The sequence below is a fragment of the Bufo gargarizans genome, chromosome 4, assembly GCF_014858855.1.
Source record: "Bufo gargarizans isolate SCDJY-AF-19 chromosome 4, ASM1485885v1, whole genome shotgun sequence".
NCBI classification, from domain to species: domain Eukaryota; kingdom Metazoa; phylum Chordata; class Amphibia; order Anura; family Bufonidae; genus Bufo; species Bufo gargarizans.
In genome coordinates this window covers 45936002-45953574 of record NC_058083.1, presented here as the reverse complement: position 1 = coordinate 45953574, position 17573 = coordinate 45936002, and the positions used below count along the sequence as shown (strand labels likewise).

Below are 17573 nucleotides of genomic sequence, written 5' to 3'. Positions count from 1 at the left end.
GCTTCTCAGAGCGGCAATGTCTCTCAGAAGCCAAGATGGGTAGAGGATCACCAATTCCCACAATGTTGCGCAGAAAGATAGTGGAGCAATATCAGAAAGGTGTTACCCAGCGAAACATTGCAAAGACTTTGCATCTATCATCATCAACTGTGCATAACATCATCCGAAGATTCCGAGAATCTGGAACAATCTCTGTGCGTAATGGTCAAGGCCGTAAAACCATACTGGATGCCCGTGATCTCCGGGCCCTTAAACGACACTGCACCACAAACAGGAATGCTACTGTAAAGGAAATCACAGAATGGGCTCAGGAATACTTCCAGAAACCATTGTCAGTGAACACAATCCACCGTGCCATCCGCCGTTGCCAGCTGAAACTCTACAGTGCAAAGAAGAAGCCATTTCTAAGCAGGATCCACAAGCTCAGGCGTTTTCACTGGGCCAGGGATCATTTAAAATGGAGTGTGGCAAAATGGAAGACTGTTCTGTGGTCAAACGAGTCACGATTCGAAGTTCTTTTTGGAAATCTGGGACGCCATGTCATCCGGACCAAAGAGGACAAGGACAACCCAAGTTGTTATCAACGCTCAGTTCAGAAGCCTGTATCTCTGATGGTATGGGGTTGCATGAGTGCGTGTGGCATGGGCAGCTTGCATGTCTGGAAAGGCACCATCAATGCAGAAAAATATATTCAGGTTCTAGAACAACATCTGCTCCCATCCAGATGTCATCTCTTTCAGGGAAGACCCTGCATTTTTCAACAAGATAATGCCAGACCACATTCTGCATCAATCACAACATCATGGCTGCGTAGGAGAAGGATCCGGGTACTGAAATGGCCAGTCTGCAGTCCAGATCTTTCACCTATAGAGAACATTTGGCGCATCATAAAGAGGAAGGTGCAACAAAGAAGGCCCAAGACCATTGAACAGTTAGAGGCCTGTATTAGACAAGAATGGGAGAGCATTCCTATTTCTAAACTTGAGAAACTGGTCTCCTCGGTCCCCAGACGTCTGTTGAGTGTTGTAAGAAGAAGGGGAGATGCCACACAGTGGTCAAAATGGCCTTGTCCCAACTTTTTGGGGATTTGTTGACACCATGAAATTCTGATTCAACATATTTTTCCCTTAAAATGGTACATTTTCTCAGTTTAAACTTTTGTTCCGTGATTTATGTTCTATTCTGAATAAAATATTAGAAGTTGGCACCTCCACATCATTGCATTCAGTTTTTATTCACGATTTGTATAGTGTCCCAACTTTTTTGGAATCCGGTTTGTATTTCATATCTATCTATCTAATATATATTTATGATCATTCTATCTTTTTATCTATCTATCTATCTATTTCATATCTATCTTTCTATCTATCACACCTCTCTGGGGCAGGCCTGGATCCTTCATACAGGTGACGTCTGCTGGAGACAGAACTACTTTGGACCCGGGATTGTACGCTGTGTGACTCTTGCACAGGCTCTGATTCGTTGACTGGTGGCACTGTTGGCATGTGTGCCCTGTGCCATCCTCGGCCTCAGTGATATCCCCAGGAGAGCTGCTGCCAGCCTGTGTGGCGCTGTAGTGGCCGCTATATTGGATGTCACCTGCTCTGTATTAGCCGCTGTTCTCACTAGTAGTCGGTGGGCGTCCTGTGGAATTTCCCGCCTGCCTACATTGTGAATTCCGCCGTCCAGGCTTCAGGTCCAGGAAATTGACCGCATCTGGTGAGAATTAGCGGTGAGGACCTGCCGGGCCCGATACGGGACTTCTGTGTAGAAAGAGGTGGAAATAAACTCACTCCTCATGTTCATGGCTGTAGAGGATTTGGGGGTCTGCACGGGAGGTCCCCAAAGATTTACTCATGTATCTTATGGAATTACTGCATTGACGAGCATAGCCGGGTACAACCTCCTGGGTGATAGGAGCGCAGCTACACTGTATGTCTGATCACCAGCTTACTGACTGTTTCCAATCAAAACCAGAACTGTAAATGACTGTGTAATATCAATACAACAATATCCACTGAACAAGTAGGGAATGCTACTTGATTTTATCTTTGAAGCCTGTAGAATAGTGAGTGCAGCTCTGGAGTATAATACAGGATGTAATCAGGATCAGTACAGGATAAGTAATGTATGTACACAGTGACTGCACCAGCAGAATAGTGAGTGCAGCTCTGGAGTATAATACAGGATGTAACTCAGGATCAGTACAGGATAAGTAATGTATGTACACAGTGACTGCACCAGCAGAATAGTGATTACAGCTCTGGAGTATAATACAGGATGTAACTCAGGATCAGTACAGGATAAGTAATGTAATGTATGTACACAGTGACTCCACCAGCAGAATAGTGAGTGCAGCTCTGGAGTATAATACAGGATGTAATCAGGATCAGTACAGGATAAGTAATGTATGTACACAGTGACTGCACCAGCAGAATAGTGAGTGCAGCTCTGGAGTATAATACAGGATGTAACTAAATGATTTTCCTATTTCATGACGTAAAGTCATAGTTTTATTAAAGACACGGAGGCGAGTATTGCTTTCTCCTTCTTTACTGAACCACCAATAGCAGCAAAGAGAAAAAATTAACATACAGGGAACCATAGCAACCAAGGTCCCTCCCCACTGGCCCCTATAATAGGCCGCTCCTCCTATGGCTCTTCCTCTTTCTTTGGGATCCTGGTGCCAACATCCCGAACAATCCAACGAACTCTGAACATCAACCGGAACGAAGAACTCCACTCTGTACGAAGCAGGAATCAGCAGTCGCCAACCTGGTCAACCACCGAAGAACTTTAAACCGGAACACGGTATACCATCTTTGAAGAAGCTTCAACCTGAAAGAGAGAACAGACCATGGGCCCAGGTGAAACCGGCATGTCAGGACAAGAGCAACGGACACCAACTGCTCAAACAGACCCGATAGGGGTTGAATGACCAACGGCAATAAAGTGCATTAACAAACACTACAATGGCAATGAAATAACCAACAGAGTAATAAATACAATGTCATTAATAAATAACAGGACAATAAATACCGCAAAGACAATATCATAAGTGAGCCCTGAAAGAAAACAACCCACCAAAAGACCCCAGGGAGGGAAACAGGGTGGGCAATACTCGCCTCCGTGTCTTTAATAAAACTATGACTTTACGTCATGAAATAGGAAAATCATTTAGTTTTACATCAAGACACGGAGGCTCATATTGCAAGTTCAAAGCCTGTCAATAATTGAAGCAAACAAGTTAGCTGGAGGACGGAAATAGAACTCCCTGAACGTGGTAACATTAGACCAGTCGGCCAGGCGCATCACGTCCTCCAACCTGGCCCCCGAAACCGCCAGGGCGGTGGCAGAGGCCCCCCGTGCGGAATGGGCAGTGAAGACAGAAGTGTCAACACCCGCCAACGACATAACCCACTTAAGCCAACGCGCTAACGTAGGGCTAGCCACCGGGCCAAACGGATGCCGAATAGAAACTAACAGCTGTGGCCTGGTCGGAGACCTGTGTGCCAGAGTCCTGGACTCGTACTCCCGAAGGCACGCCACGGGGCATAAGATCGGAGACGTAGGAAAACTAGGGTAGGACACGAACCGGATGCTAGTCCTAGTGCGACGCGAGATGTTAAAGGTAACCCCATCCGGGGTAAACGAACGCGCGTCGTAGTCAAGGGCCCTCACATCCGACACTCTCATACATGAAATGAGGCAAAACAGTGCCAACAATCTAGCAGACAATTGCCGAATGGACAAAGCCGAATTCTCGGGCCAAGAGGCCAAATAGCCCAAAACCAGGGAGACATCCCAAGTAGTGGAAAAACGAGGCCGAGGGGGACGAGACAACCGAGCCCCTCGAAGGAGGCGAGACACAGAAGGATGTTGACCAGCCGCGACACCCGCGTAGCCCTCGTGGGTAGAAGAAATAGCGGACCTGAAAAGGTTAATGGTCCGATAAGCCTTCCCCGCCTCAAAGAGAGAGGTGAGGAAACACAGCAGGTCAGCTACAGGTGCCGAAACGGGATCCAGGTCCCGTTCCACGCACCAATGAGCCCAAGTTCTCCAGGCTGCCCGGTAAGACTTTCGGGTGCCGGGAGCCCACGCGCTGTCCAATAGTCGTCGAGTCGCAGCCGAAATTCCCTCGAAAGATCCAGGTGTCCTGAGATCCGGCACGCCAGCAGCCGCAGGGATCCGTCGAGGAGGAGGGGATGAAGTAGACCCTGAGGGTTGCGTAGGAGATCCAACCGGTTCGGGAGAAGCACAGGAACCTCCACCAGAATCTTCAACAATGAAGGGAACCAAACCTGGGATCCCCAGAACGGGACCACCAGAACCAGATCCGCCCGATGGCAGAGAACCTGCAGGAGAGTCCTCGGGATCATTGAGAACGGAGGAAACGCGCACAGGCGAGACACCGACCAGTCCTGGAGGAAAGCATCCACCGCCACCGCTTCCGGGTCCGGACGCCAGCTGAAGAACCGGGTTAGCTGCCTGTTGAGCCGAGAGGCGAAGAGATCGACGGACATCGGACCCCACACATCCGAAATCACCGCGAACACCAGCGGATCCAACTGCCAATCACTGCCGTCCGACAGGTAGCGAGAGTTCCAATCCGCCTGAATGTTGCTCAACCCTGGCAAATACTCAGCCTGCACCATGATATCCCTGGACAGGCAGAACGACCAAAAATCTTTGGCCAAACGCGCCAAAGTGGAGACACCGTTGCAATAGGCCCCCCAGCCCTGGAGGCTCGCGTCCGATTCGATCGTCAACTCCGGCAGGGACCCAAAGATTGCTCTCCCGTTCCACGCTTCCAGGTTGGCTATCCACCAACTCAGTTCCTCCCGGGCTTCTGAGTCCAGAACCACCGCGTCCGCAAAGGAGGCACCGGTCCGAAGATGGGCGATCTTCAGTCGCAGGAGCGCCCGGTAATGCAGCGGGGCTGGGAACACCGCCTGAATGGAAGAGGCCAGCAGGCCGATAATGCAGGCCAGGTGACGTAACGAGAGATGGGGAGCAAGGAGAGCATGTCTCAACTCCTTGCGGATCGCCCGCAACTTCGCCGTCGGTAGGCTGAGAGACTCCGAGAGTGAATCCACCGTGAATCCCAGAAACTCCATCCTCTGGGCCGGAGTAAGGCAGGATTCCTCTCGGTTGAGGAGGAACCCGAGACCCGAAAGCAGATCCGCCGTCCAGCGTAGATGTTCCAGCAATCCCGCTCTGGACTCGTGCATTAGCAGGATGTCGTCCAGATAGATGATGAGACGCACACCCCGAGTCCTCAACCACGACACGACAGGACGCAGCAACTTGGTGAAACACCAGGGAGCTGAAGACAGCCCGAACGGCAGACAGGTGAACCTCCAGACCTCTCCCTGCCACCGGAACTGAAGCAGGTCACTGGAAAGGGCGGATACCGGGACCGTCAGGTAAGCATCCTTCAGGTCCAGTTTCACCATCCAGTCCCCAGGGATTAACAAGTCCCGAAGGAGATGGATCCCTTCCATCTTGAAATGACGGTAACGTACTACCGCATTCAACGAGCGAAGGTTGATGACCGGTCTCATCTGCCCGTCTTTCTTCTGTACAAGAAAGATGTTGCTGATCACACCCACCGATGCCGGGGACGCAGGCACTATTGCCAACTTTTGCCTGAGGGACTGTAATTCCGCGTCCACCAACGCACGATCCGCGCGCGATAGGGGAACAAGCGGAGGGGAAGGAATCAGATAGGGGGAGCCCGTGAGCTCTATGTGAAATCCCCTGACCGTGGCAAGCACCCATGGATCCGCGGTAATGAGGCTCCAAGCGTGGGAAAAAAAGCTGGAGTCGGCCCCCTACAGAAGGTACCATAGAATCCCCCATCAGGGGAGCACTTACCCAAGGGTCTGCGGTGACTTGGGTTGCCCCGGAAGGAGCGAGAACGCCATTGCTGTCCTCTCGTGGTGAAGAACGGAGACGCGTTGCGTTGTTCTTGGAACTGAGGACGATGTCCACCGGAACCTCTGGTAGCTCCGCGGGCCTGGAAATTAGCACGGCCGGACAGGCGGCCCCTACCACTGCCGGCCCGATGAGAGACCCGTCCCTGGAAGACCCTGCGCATAGAGGACTGGGCCTTGTCCAGCGCAGTAAAGGTGCCCACGAACCGGCTCATGTCCTTGATGAAGGACTCGCCGAAAAGGAGGCCCTGGGCATCCTTTCCAGCCTCAGTGAGAGCCAAATTGGCCAATTTGGGGTCAATCTTAAACAAGATCGCCTTGCGTCTCTCAATCGCCATGGCAGTATTGGCGTTTCCGGTCAGGCATATGGCCCGCTGGGCCCAGCCCCTCAATTCCACCGGGTCAATCGTGGTACCCTCCATTCTAGCCGCTTCGGCCAACTCTAAGATCCTAGTCAAGGGATCAAACACATCTAGAATTTTGTCCTGGCAGCTGCGGAGCGCTGAATCCAGGCCCTTTTTTGCGTTCCAACCCGTTTTGGACAAGAACTGCGACATCTTGGGGTCCACCAACGGGGTGTCACAGACTTTATTGGGAACCACCGGCCGGGGACACTCGGCCCTAAGCTTATTGCGCGACTCGCGGCTAAGCGAGTGACGCACCCAGTGCTCCAAATAGGCCCCCACGTGAGGGGAGGGAAGCCATTCTGCCGAACGAGGGTGATGTAACGACTCGGGAACGAACATCGGTTCGCCCGAGTCATCCAACACGGCCTCAGAACGGGCAGGGGCGGAAGTAGTCGCCGCCGCCCTCCTTGGCAGAGGAGGCCGCCGCAGCGGAGGTAGAGGGGCCCTGAACTGGGGGGGTGAGATCCTCCTCCATGCCGTACTCGAAATCCGCTAACGCCTCCTCGTCTGAAACTCCATCCGAGTCAGACAGGTTCGGTGATTGCGCTCTAGCGCGTTTCCATGTCCGCGCCCGTTCTGCCTGGCGGGAAGAGGCCCTTTCCCGTGAGCTAAGCACGGTCTCTGGGGTGGCAAGATGCGCACCAGTCAAAGTCCCCTGTAAAACAGGGGGATCAATGGAGGTAGGCTGCGGGGCGGCAATGGGGTCTAGCAAGGGAGCACTGGCGGGATGTGCGGACAGAGCCTGCGCAATAGTTTGTGACAGAACTGACGACATGGAGCCATGGCTGCCATGATCGCGTCTGACACCGAGCGCTGCAGAGCTAGCGCTTGTGCATCAGCCCCAGCAGAGTTACATAACTCAGGGGAGGCGGGGCCTACTGGCAGTAGGAGGGGGGGTAGGGGCAGACATAACCAAAGACTATGGTCAGGTGGGAGCGCTACCAGGGAAAACAAAAGCCTTCAGGGTAAAAGCGATGTCACCTGGAAAAAACCAGCGGCGCTACAGAGCAGGCAGAAGCAGGAGCCGCCGACCGTGCCTGGAGAGGAAGGCGAATGGCCGGAAGTAGCAGCACACAGTAGGTCCGCCCCCAAAAGCGCGCGAATCGCGGCCTCCGAAACCAAAATGGCCGCCGAGATCTCGCGAGACCTCGCGGCCGGCCGATGCTGAGGGAGTCCAAGATGGCCGCCGAGATCTCGCGAGATCTCGCGGCCTCCCGAAGCGCAGAGGCGCCGGGAACGGCGCCGCCGAAAGCAGCGATGGAGGACCCGCCCCAACAAACCGGGAAGCGCCGGAGGCTCCGGTAAGGCAACACGCCGTACCTAACAGGGCGGGGAGGGGACGCAGGCCACACAGGACCATTAAACGCTAAGCGCGACCGGCATAATGGTTGGGAAACCAGGGGGAAGAACCGCAAATAGGCTCCAGCAAGGACTCCCACAGCGCGGGAATAAGCGCAGGGGAAGAAAAAAATCGCCCGCCCCAAAGAGGCAGGGGGAAAAGCACAAGGGAAACGCTGCTAGCAGGCAGGGTTAGTCACCCTGGGGTGCGCAGCGCAGAAGAAAACACCAAACAATTCAATGAACAAGACAGAACAGAAAAGAGGTGTACTTAGCTTGGCAGCAGCAAAGAAAGAGGAAGAGCCATAGGAGGAGCGGCCTATTATAGGGGCCAGTGGGGAGGGACCTTGGTTGCTATGGTTCCCTGTATGTTAATTTTTTCTCTTTGCTGCTATTGGTGGTTCAGTAAAGAAGGAGATAGCAATATGAGCCTCCGTGTCTTGATGTAAAACTCAGGATCAGTACAGGGTAAGTAATGTAATGTATGTACACAGTGACTGCACCAGCAGAATAGTGAGTGCAGCTCTGGAGTATAATACAGGATGTAACTCAGGATCAGTACAGGATAAGTAATGTATGTACACAGTGACTGCACCAGCAGAATAGTGAGTGCAGCTCTGGAGTATATTACAGGATGTAACTCAGGATCAGTACAGGATAAGTAATGTAATGTATGACACAGTGACTGCACCAGCAGAATAGTGAGTGCAGCTCTGGAGTATAATACAGGATGTAACTCAGGATCAGTACAGGATAAGTAATGTAATGTATGTACACAGTGACTCCACCAGCAGAATAGTGAGTGCAGCTCTGGAGTATAATACAGGATGTAACTCAGGATCAGTACAGGATAAGTAATGTAATGTATGTACACAGTGACTCCACCAGCAGAATAGTGAGTGCAGCTCTGGAGTATAATACAGGATGTAACTCAGGATCAGTACAGGTAAGTAATGTATGTATGTACACAGTGACTCCACCAGCAGAATAGTGAGTGCAGCTCTGGAGTATAATACAGGATGTAATCAGGATCAGTACAGGATAAGTAATGTATGTACACAGTGACTGCACCAGCAGAATAGTGAGTGCAGCTCTGGAGTATAATACAGGATGTAACTCAGGATCAGTACAGGGTAAGTAATGTAATGTATGTACACAGTGACTGCACCAGCAGGATAGTGAGTGCAGCTCTGGAGTGTAATACAGGATATAACTCAGGATCAGTACAGGGTAAGTAATGTAATGTATGTACACAGTGACTGCACCAGCAGGATAGTGAGTGCAGCTCTGGAGTATAATACAGGATGTAACTCAGGATCAGTACAGGGTAAGTAATGTAATGTATGTACACAGTGACTCCACCAGCAGAATAATGAGTGCAGCTCTGGAGTATAATATAGGATGTAACTCAGGATCAGTACAGGATAAGTAATGTAATGTATGTACACAGTGACTCCTCTAGCAGAATAGTGTGTGCAGCTCTGAAGTATAATACAGAATGTAACTCAGGATCAGTACAGGATAAGTAATGTATGTACGCAGTGACTCCACCAGCAGAATAGTGAGTGCAGCTCTGGAGTATAATACAGGATGTGTAACGGAACGCCTAGCACCCCGATCGGGTACCTCCGTCGATAGATGCTCCTAGTGCTTTCCGAGGACTCCAAGCACTCCACTGGACACCGTACGCACTGCAGACCCCACGAACCGCCACAGCTTGGTTGGGGTCTCACCGTCCTCCACCCACGCTGGACCCAAGACCGGGCTTCAGCTTCCAGTGGGTGAACCGCAGAGACAGGAACCAGGAACAAGCTCTTAAAAGAGCTTATACTCAGGGGAGTATTGTGATATAGCAATCCCCAAGAGTGTAGTTATCGCATTCCCCAAACATGAGCCAAAACTTCATGAAGGTATAAAAGCAGCCTCTGACTGTACCTGCACGTACAGCCTCTTTTTTCACAATCCACAAACATAGTACTGCCCACAGGGTTTTGAAATACAACCAATCAATATATTACAACACATACAATGTAAGTACAGCAACCAATCGGACACAATGGGACAATGGGACAATAGAAACACACCCAGCATATTCCTCCCCTCTGTCTAGGAGATAATTGAGTCAATTTCTGGATCTACTCAACTATCTCCTACGCTGAAAAGTTACACTTCTTATACATTGTTACAACTTTGTGAGTTTACATTGTACATACCTATAACTTATATCAATTTAACCAGTATAACTTGGGGACAAACCGATCCAAAATTCACTTGAATAGGTTCAGGGGTTTAAAAGTTAGTAAAAGTATCTTAAAGGGCCGTAATCCTGAGGCAAGAGGCTGGTAAACAGGCCTCTCCAAAACCCAGTGGCGAGGTTGGTTTCGCCACACATCTCCCCCTCCCAGGGAAGACTAACCAGATACCTGACCTCACGGTCAGTTAGTCTGGCAGTCCAACCACAACCCAATACTAGACCTGTTGAATCTTGGGGCCTGGCTCTGTTCTGTATGTCCCCAGCTGTTGAGTGGGCATTTGCTACTCCTTGCTTCCTTGGGGTTCTCTAGTTTGGAGCTGTAGGTACTTGGTGGGCAGAGGCCGACTGCGCTCTGCCCAGATGCCAGCTCTTCTGCTGGGGCAGCCTGTGGGAAGTCCGGCACTGGAGAAGAGGATAGGGGAGGGCAGAGGCCGACTGCGCTCTGCCCAGATGCCAGCTCTTCCGCTAGGGTAGCCTGTGGGAAGTCCGGCTCTGGAGAAGAGGATAGGGGAGGGCAGAGGCCGACTGCGCTCTGCCCAGGTGCCAGCTCTTCCGCTAGGGTAGCCTGTGGGAAGACCGGCTCTGGAGAAGAGGATAGGGGAGGGCAGAGGCCGACTGCGCTCCGCCCAGATGCCAGCTCTTCCGCTGGGGTAACCTGTGGGAAGTCCAGCTCTGGAGAAGAGGATAGGGGAGGGCAGAGGCCAACTGCGTTCTGCCCAGATTCCAGCTCTTCCGCTGGGGTAGCCTGTGGGAAGTCCGGCTCTGGAGAAGAGGATAGAGGAGGGCAGAGGCCAACTGCGCTCTGCCCAGATGCCAGCTCTTCCGCTGGGATGGGGTCAGGGAATCCTGCCCCCAGGACCTTGTTGCGGATCAGCTGTAGAGAGGAGGGATCGTTTACCTCCTCCTCCTGGCATTTCTGCAGGGTTGGTGGGGGATCCGTACCGGCAGTCCAGCATCCCGGTAGGCCTGGTGCAGAGACTGCGGTCCCATCTGCACCTGCCAACTGGGGTTCCTCCCAGTACCAGTCTATGAAGTCCCCTACCTCCACAGTTGGTGAGGAAGTAGGGGATACCTCAGCGGTGACTTGCCAGGGGTAGGGCTGCAGGTCTGGGCCTGGTATCCAACTGTCTTGTATCTTGCGCTGGGCTTGAATGGAGCGAAGCAACTTTAGATAATCTTGCTCCAGCTCCCACTCCCTGTCATGGTCTTACCTTCTTGCTGTCCTCCTTCGTTTGACATGTGCTGGCGGCCATCTTGGTTTCTGGGTTTCTTGTAGCCTCCCACCCTGCGGCTTCTCCTTCCCACTGGGAGGAGCTGGATGCCTAGCTCATATATATAGGAGGTCTGTGGCTTCAGTTCCCTGCTTGGTCCTCCTGTGTTCACATGCTTCTAAGACTGCTGCTGCTTCTGGTTCCTGATCCTGGCTTCGTCTGACTACCCTTCTGGTTCCTGATCCTGGCTTCGTCTGACTACCCTGCTGGTTCCTGATCCAGGCCTCGTCTGACTACCCTTCTGGTTCCTGATCCTGGCTTCGTCTGACTACCCTGCTGGTTCCTGATCCAGGCCTCGTCTGACTACCCTGCTGGTTCCTGATCCTGGCTTCGTCTGACCACCCTTCTGGTTCCCGACTTCTGGCTTCGCAAGACCCTGCTTCGGTTTAGCCATCCGCTTGGACTTTTGCCTTACAGCTTTATTTTCAATAAAGCCTTCTTATTTCCACTGTCTCTTGTTGTACGTCTGGTTCATGGTTCCTTGACATTAGGACCAAGCCATGAATTCTGACGGTACAGGGCCATCCTCGCTACCTACGCTGGTTGCCAGACTTGATCAGCAGGATCACCTGTTGGGTCGGTTCGCTGTGGCGTTGCAAACCCTGCTTGAACGCACGGCTCATTTAGCTTCCGTTGCCGATGGGTCGGTTGTCGCTCCTGGGCCCGCTCCTACTGCCGCTCCGGTTGTTGCGCCAGAGTCTACCCCGACACCTGTTGTTGCGCCTGCGGTGTTTCGGGGTATGACCGGTTCTGCCCCCCTTCCACAGCGCTTTGGGGGAGAGCCAACTCAGTGCCGAGGTTTCCTTAACCAGGTGGGCATTTATTTCGAGTTGCTGCCACATGCCTTTCCTACTGAGAGATCAAAGGTGGGCTTCTTGATCTCGCTGCTCTCGGACAAGGCCTTGGCCTGGGCCAGCCCTTTATGGGAGAACAACAATCCGGTGGTTGCCGAGTTTTCCGGTTTTGTTGCTTCTCTTCGGAAGGTATTCGATGTGCCGGCTCGTGCTGCCTCTGCTGCGAAGCTCCTTATGTCCATCAGACAGGGTTCACAATCCGTAGCTGAATACGCCATTGAGTTTCGTACCCTGGCAGCAGAGGTGGGCTGGAATAATGAGGCTCTGGTCGCTGCTTTCTCTCATGGTCTCTCGGATGCCTTGAAGGATGAGGTTGCAGCTAAGGACCTACCAGTGGAGCTCGAGTCCCTTATTTCTTTCCTGATTTTGATTGACACCAGACTCAGGGAGAGACCTTCCTTTAAGGAGAGCCTGCGGAGGTCTTCTAACAGATTGGCGCCTACGTTTGCTGTCCCACCCGTGCCTCCCTCTCCTCCCACGCCTCCTGGGGATGACTTGTCTGGGGGTGAACCCATGCAGCTGGGGTTTGCTCGCCTGTCCGAGGGGGAGAGGGTACTCCGGAGACGCGAGGGCCGATGCATGTACTGTGGTCTCGGTGGGCATTTTCGGTTGGCATGCCTGAACCGTCCGGGAAACGCTCGCACCTGAGATCCTGTCGGGGGCAGATCTTGGGTGGAGTCTCCTCGTCCCCGGTTTCCCGTGTTGACAAACCACTGATTACTGTTGTTCTCTCCTGGGTCGGGGGCTCGGTGACGACCCAGGCGTTGGTGGACTCTGGTGCTGGTGGTTTGTTCATTGATAGTGTGTTCGCTGCCGCCAATTCCATTCCTCTGCAGCCTTGAGGTTCCCCACTGGCTCTTGAGGCGATAGACGGCAGACCCCTTCTGCCGCCACACGTGACTCAGGAGACCCTTCCAGTGGGGATGGCCATTGGTGCCGTTCACAGAGAGTCGGTCTGTCTCCAGGTTATTTCGTCTCCACACTACTGGTCTTGGGGTACCCCTGGCTCCAGAAGCATAATCCGACTTTCGATTGGAGATCGGCCGAGATCCTCTCGTGGTCACCGCAGTGTGGGGCCAGTTGCATCCATGGGCCTGTCAAGTTGCTGTGTACTTCCTCGGACTCTCTGTTGCCTCCTGAATACGAGGAGTACCGGGAAGTATTCGATAAGGTGCGTGCGGTTGCCCTACCTCCGCACCGCCCATACGATTGTGCCATAGAGTTACAATCTGGTGCCATTCCTCCTCGTGGCAAAGTCTATCCACTGTCGGTAGCGGAGAATGAGGCCATGGAGGAGTACGTGAGGGAGGCGCTTTCACGCGGACACATTCGCAAATCCTCGTCCCCGGCAGGGGCTGGATTTTTCTTTGTGAAAAAGAAGGGCGGTGAGTTGAGGCCTTGCATCGACTACAGGGGTCTCAATCGCATCACGATCAAGAACGCTTACCCGATACCCTTGATTTCCGAGCTGTTCGATCGCCTCAAAGGGGCCACGGTCTTTACCAAACTCGACCTGAGGGCGGCATATAACCTGGTAAGGATCAAGGCGGGCGATGAGTGGAAGACCGCGTTTAACACCAGGACCGGTCATTATGAATCCTTGGTTATGCCCTTTGGGTTGTGCAATGCGCCCGCAGTCTTCCAGGAATTCATCAACGATGTTTTCCGTGACCTGTTGCAGCAGTGTGTGGTGGTCTATTTGGATGACATCTTGGTATATTCTGAATCCATGGAGGCCCACATTCTGGATGTCAGACGAGTGTTGCAACGCTTACGAGAGAACAAGCTGTTCGGTAAGCTTGAGAAATGCGAATTTCACCGATCCCAGGTAACCTTCTTAGGTTACATCATTTCCGCTGAGGGGTTCTCCATGGATCCTGAGAAGGTTTCGGCTGTCTTACAGTGGCCCCAGCCCAGTGGGCTTCGTGCCCTGCAGCGCTTTTTGGGCTTCGCCAATTATTATCGGAAGTTCATCAGGGACTTTTCCATGCTAGCCAAGCCTCTCACGGATCTGACCAGGAAGGGCAGTAATCCCCAGGTCTGGCCGCTCGAGGCCATCCGAGCTTTTGAGGCTCTAAAGTCCGCCTTTGTGTCGGCTCCGATTCTGTCGCATCCCAACCCTGGGTTGCCTTTTGTCCTCGAGGTGGACGCGTCTGAGACGGGAGTAGGCGCCCTCCTGTCTCAGCGTAGAACACCAGAGGGTCCTCTGCTTCCTTGTGGGTTTTACTCCCGGAAACTGTCTTCCGCGGAGTGCAACTATCAGATTGGTGACAGGGAGTTATTGGCCATCGTGCAGGCCCTTAAAGAATGGAGGCACTTGCTCGAGGGCTCGGTGGTTCCGGTTCTCATCCTGACGGACCACAAGAATCTGACCTACCTCTCTGAGGCCAAGAGATTGACACCACGTCAGGCCAGATGGGCTCTGTTCTTGTCACGTTTTAATTACGTGGTCTCCTACCTACCCGGTTCCAAGAACATCAGAGCGGATGCCTTATCACGGCAGTACTCCGAGCTGTCCGGGGAGGAGTCGATTCCGACTTCGGTCATACCTCCGAATCAGATCCTGGCCGCTATTCGCACCAGCCTGACCTCTCCCCTGGGTGAGCAGATTTTGTCGGCTCAATCTGGTGCTCCCTCTGGGAGACCCAACGGCAGATGTTTTGTGCCTGAGGAGTTGCGCACTCGGTTGTTGCGAACCTACCATAACTCCAAGGCCGCGGGGCATCCTGGAAAGAATCAGCTGTCTTGGGCTGTTTCACGTCTGTTCTGGTGGCCTTCTCTACGTTCCGACATCGCCGCATATGTAGCGGCATGCTCCGTTTGTGCCCAGAGTAAGTCCCCTCGGCACCTTCCGTTGGGCCTTTTGCAACCCATAGCCACCGGGGAGCGTCCTTGGTCACACCTGGGGATGGATTTCATTGTGGACCTCCCTGCATCCCGAGGCCATACGGTCATTCTCATGATTGTGGATCGGTTTTCCAAAATGTGCCACTGTGTTCCTCTCAAGAAGTTACCCTCTGCACAAGAGTTGGCCTCGATTTTTGCCAGGGAGGTCTTCCGGTTGCACGGTTTGCCCAAGGAGATTGTGTCGGATCGGGGGAGTCAGTTTGTGTCCAGGTTCTGGCGCGCCTTTTGCTCCCAGTTGGGGATTCATCTCTCCTTCTCCTCGGCCTACCACCCTCAGTCCAATGGGGCCGCAGAACGATCCAATCAGGCCTTGGAGCAATTCCTTCGTTGCTATGTCTCCGATCACCAAGACAATTGGGTTGACCTCCTGCCTTGGGCTGAGTTTGCCAGGAACACGGCGGTGAACTCTTCCTCTGGGACGTCTCCCTTCATGGCCAATTATGGGTTTCAACCTGCCGTGTTACCGGAGGTATTCTCTCCCCAGGATATTCCGGCTGTGGAGGATCACCTTTCCGTCCTACGTGCTTCTAGGGTACAGATCCAGAGGTCCCTTGAGGTCTCTGCGCAGCGCCAGAGACTCCAGGCTGATCGCAGACGAGCGCCCGCTCCTTCCTACCAGGTCGGAGACCGCGTATGGTTGTCCACCCGCAACCTCAACCTTCGAGTGCCCACTCCCAAGCTGGCGCCTCGCTTTGTTGGTCCCTTCCGAGTGCTTCGCAGGGTAAACCCGGTAGCCTATGCCCTCGCGCTTCCTCCTGGCATGCGGATCTCCAACGTGTTTCATGTCTCCCTGTTGAAGCCACTGGTTTGTAATCGTTTCACTTCCTCGGTTCCTCGGCCTCGTCCGGTCCAAGTGGGCAATCGTGAGGAGTATGAGGTGAGCAATATCCTGGACTCACGCCTGGTCCGCGGTCGGGTGCAGTTTTTGGTCCATTGGCGTGGTTATGGTCCAGAGGAGCGTTCCTGGGTTCCCTCCGCAGATGTCCATGCTCCTGCCTTGCTCCGAGCCTTCCACGCACGCTTCCCTCAGAAACCGTTCTTTACTCCGCGGAGGAGGGGCCCTTGAGGGGGAGGTACTGTCATGGTCTTACCTTCTTGCTGTCCTCCTTCGTTTGACATGTGCTGGCGGCCATCTTGGTTTATGGGTTTCTTGTAGCCTCCCACCCTGCGGCTTCTCCTTCCCACTGGGAGGAGCTGGATGCCTAGCTCATATATAGGAGGTCTGTGGCTTCAGTTCCCTGCTTGGTCCTCCTGTGTTCACATGCTTCTAAGACTGCTGCTGCTTCTGGTTCCTGATCCTGGCTTCGTCTGACTACCCTTCTGGTTCCTGATCCTGGCTTCGTCTGACTACCCTGCTGGTTCTTGATCCAGGCCTCGTCTGACTACCCTTCTGGTTCCTGATCCTGGCTTCGTCTGACTACCCTGCTGGTTCCTGATCCAGGCCTCGTCTGACTACCCTGCTGGTTCCTGATCCTGGCTTCGTCTGACCACCCTTCTGGTTCTCGACTTCTGGCTTCGCAAGACCCTGCTTCGGTTTAGCCATCCGCTTGGACTTTTGCCTTACAGCTTTATTTTCAATAAAGCCTTCTTATTTCCACTGTCTCTTGTTGTACGTCTGGTTCATGGTTCCTTGACACTCCCTTTGGACCAGAAAGGTCAGATCTGCCCTCACCCCACTTGTTGTAGGCCAATTGTGCAAGTCCCACCTGTAGTCAGTAATGTCCCAAAATCTAGACTCTTCTGTGCTCCCAAAGTCAATGTCTTCAAAAAACTCCCACAATAACCCAGGGCAATTATATTCCTCACCTTCGGGCTTGGCGTACTCCTCCATCCATGGAGACTGTCGTACTGTGTCCCACCATAGTGCTTGGTAAGCGTCATCCAGCCAGGTTTCCTGCCATACCAGTGTCTCAAGCTCTGACACCCACTCTGTCAATGGTTGCTCTCCCAGTAGAGATAGTCGCAGCGCCAATTGCATTCGCAATCTCTGCTCCTCACTGGGAAGACTCTCACCCCTCCGACGCTGCAGGTCCTCCAGGGCCTGGTGCCATACGCCTTTCCGCTCGGCATCCCTGTAATCCGGGTGATCTTCCTCATTGAATGCTATGCAGGAACCAACGGCACCTATATTGCTGTAGCCAGGGGTGCTGTACGGATACTAGCGTACGGATATACTCCACGAACGGTGTCTCCGAGCTGCTTCTCCTCACACTAGGACGCCATCCCACTGCTGCCACCAATGTAACAGAACGCCTAGCACCCCGACCGGGTACCTCCGTCGATAGATGCTCCTAGTGCTTTCCGAGGACTCCAAACACTCCACCGGACACCGTACGCACTGCAGACCCCACGAACCGCCGCAGCTTGGTTTGGGTCTCACCCTCCTCCACCCACGCTGGACCCAAGACCGGGCTTCAGCTTCCAGTGGGTGAACCTCTCCTAAATGCAGAGACAGGAACCAGGAACAAGCTCTTACAAGAGCTTATACTCAGGGGAGTTTTGTGAAATAGCAATCCCCAAGAGTGTAGTTATCGCATTCCCCAAACATGAGCCAAAACTTCATGAAGGTATAAAAGCAGCCTCTCTGACTGTACCTGCACGTACAG

General features: G+C 53.1%; 1 protein-coding gene across 4 annotated transcripts in view; it reads left to right on the top strand.

Moving 5' to 3' along the window:
* Positions 1–17573, top strand: part of LOC122936079 — a 66362-nt gene that overhangs the window by 12856 nt on the left and 35933 nt on the right. The window lies entirely within an intron of this gene.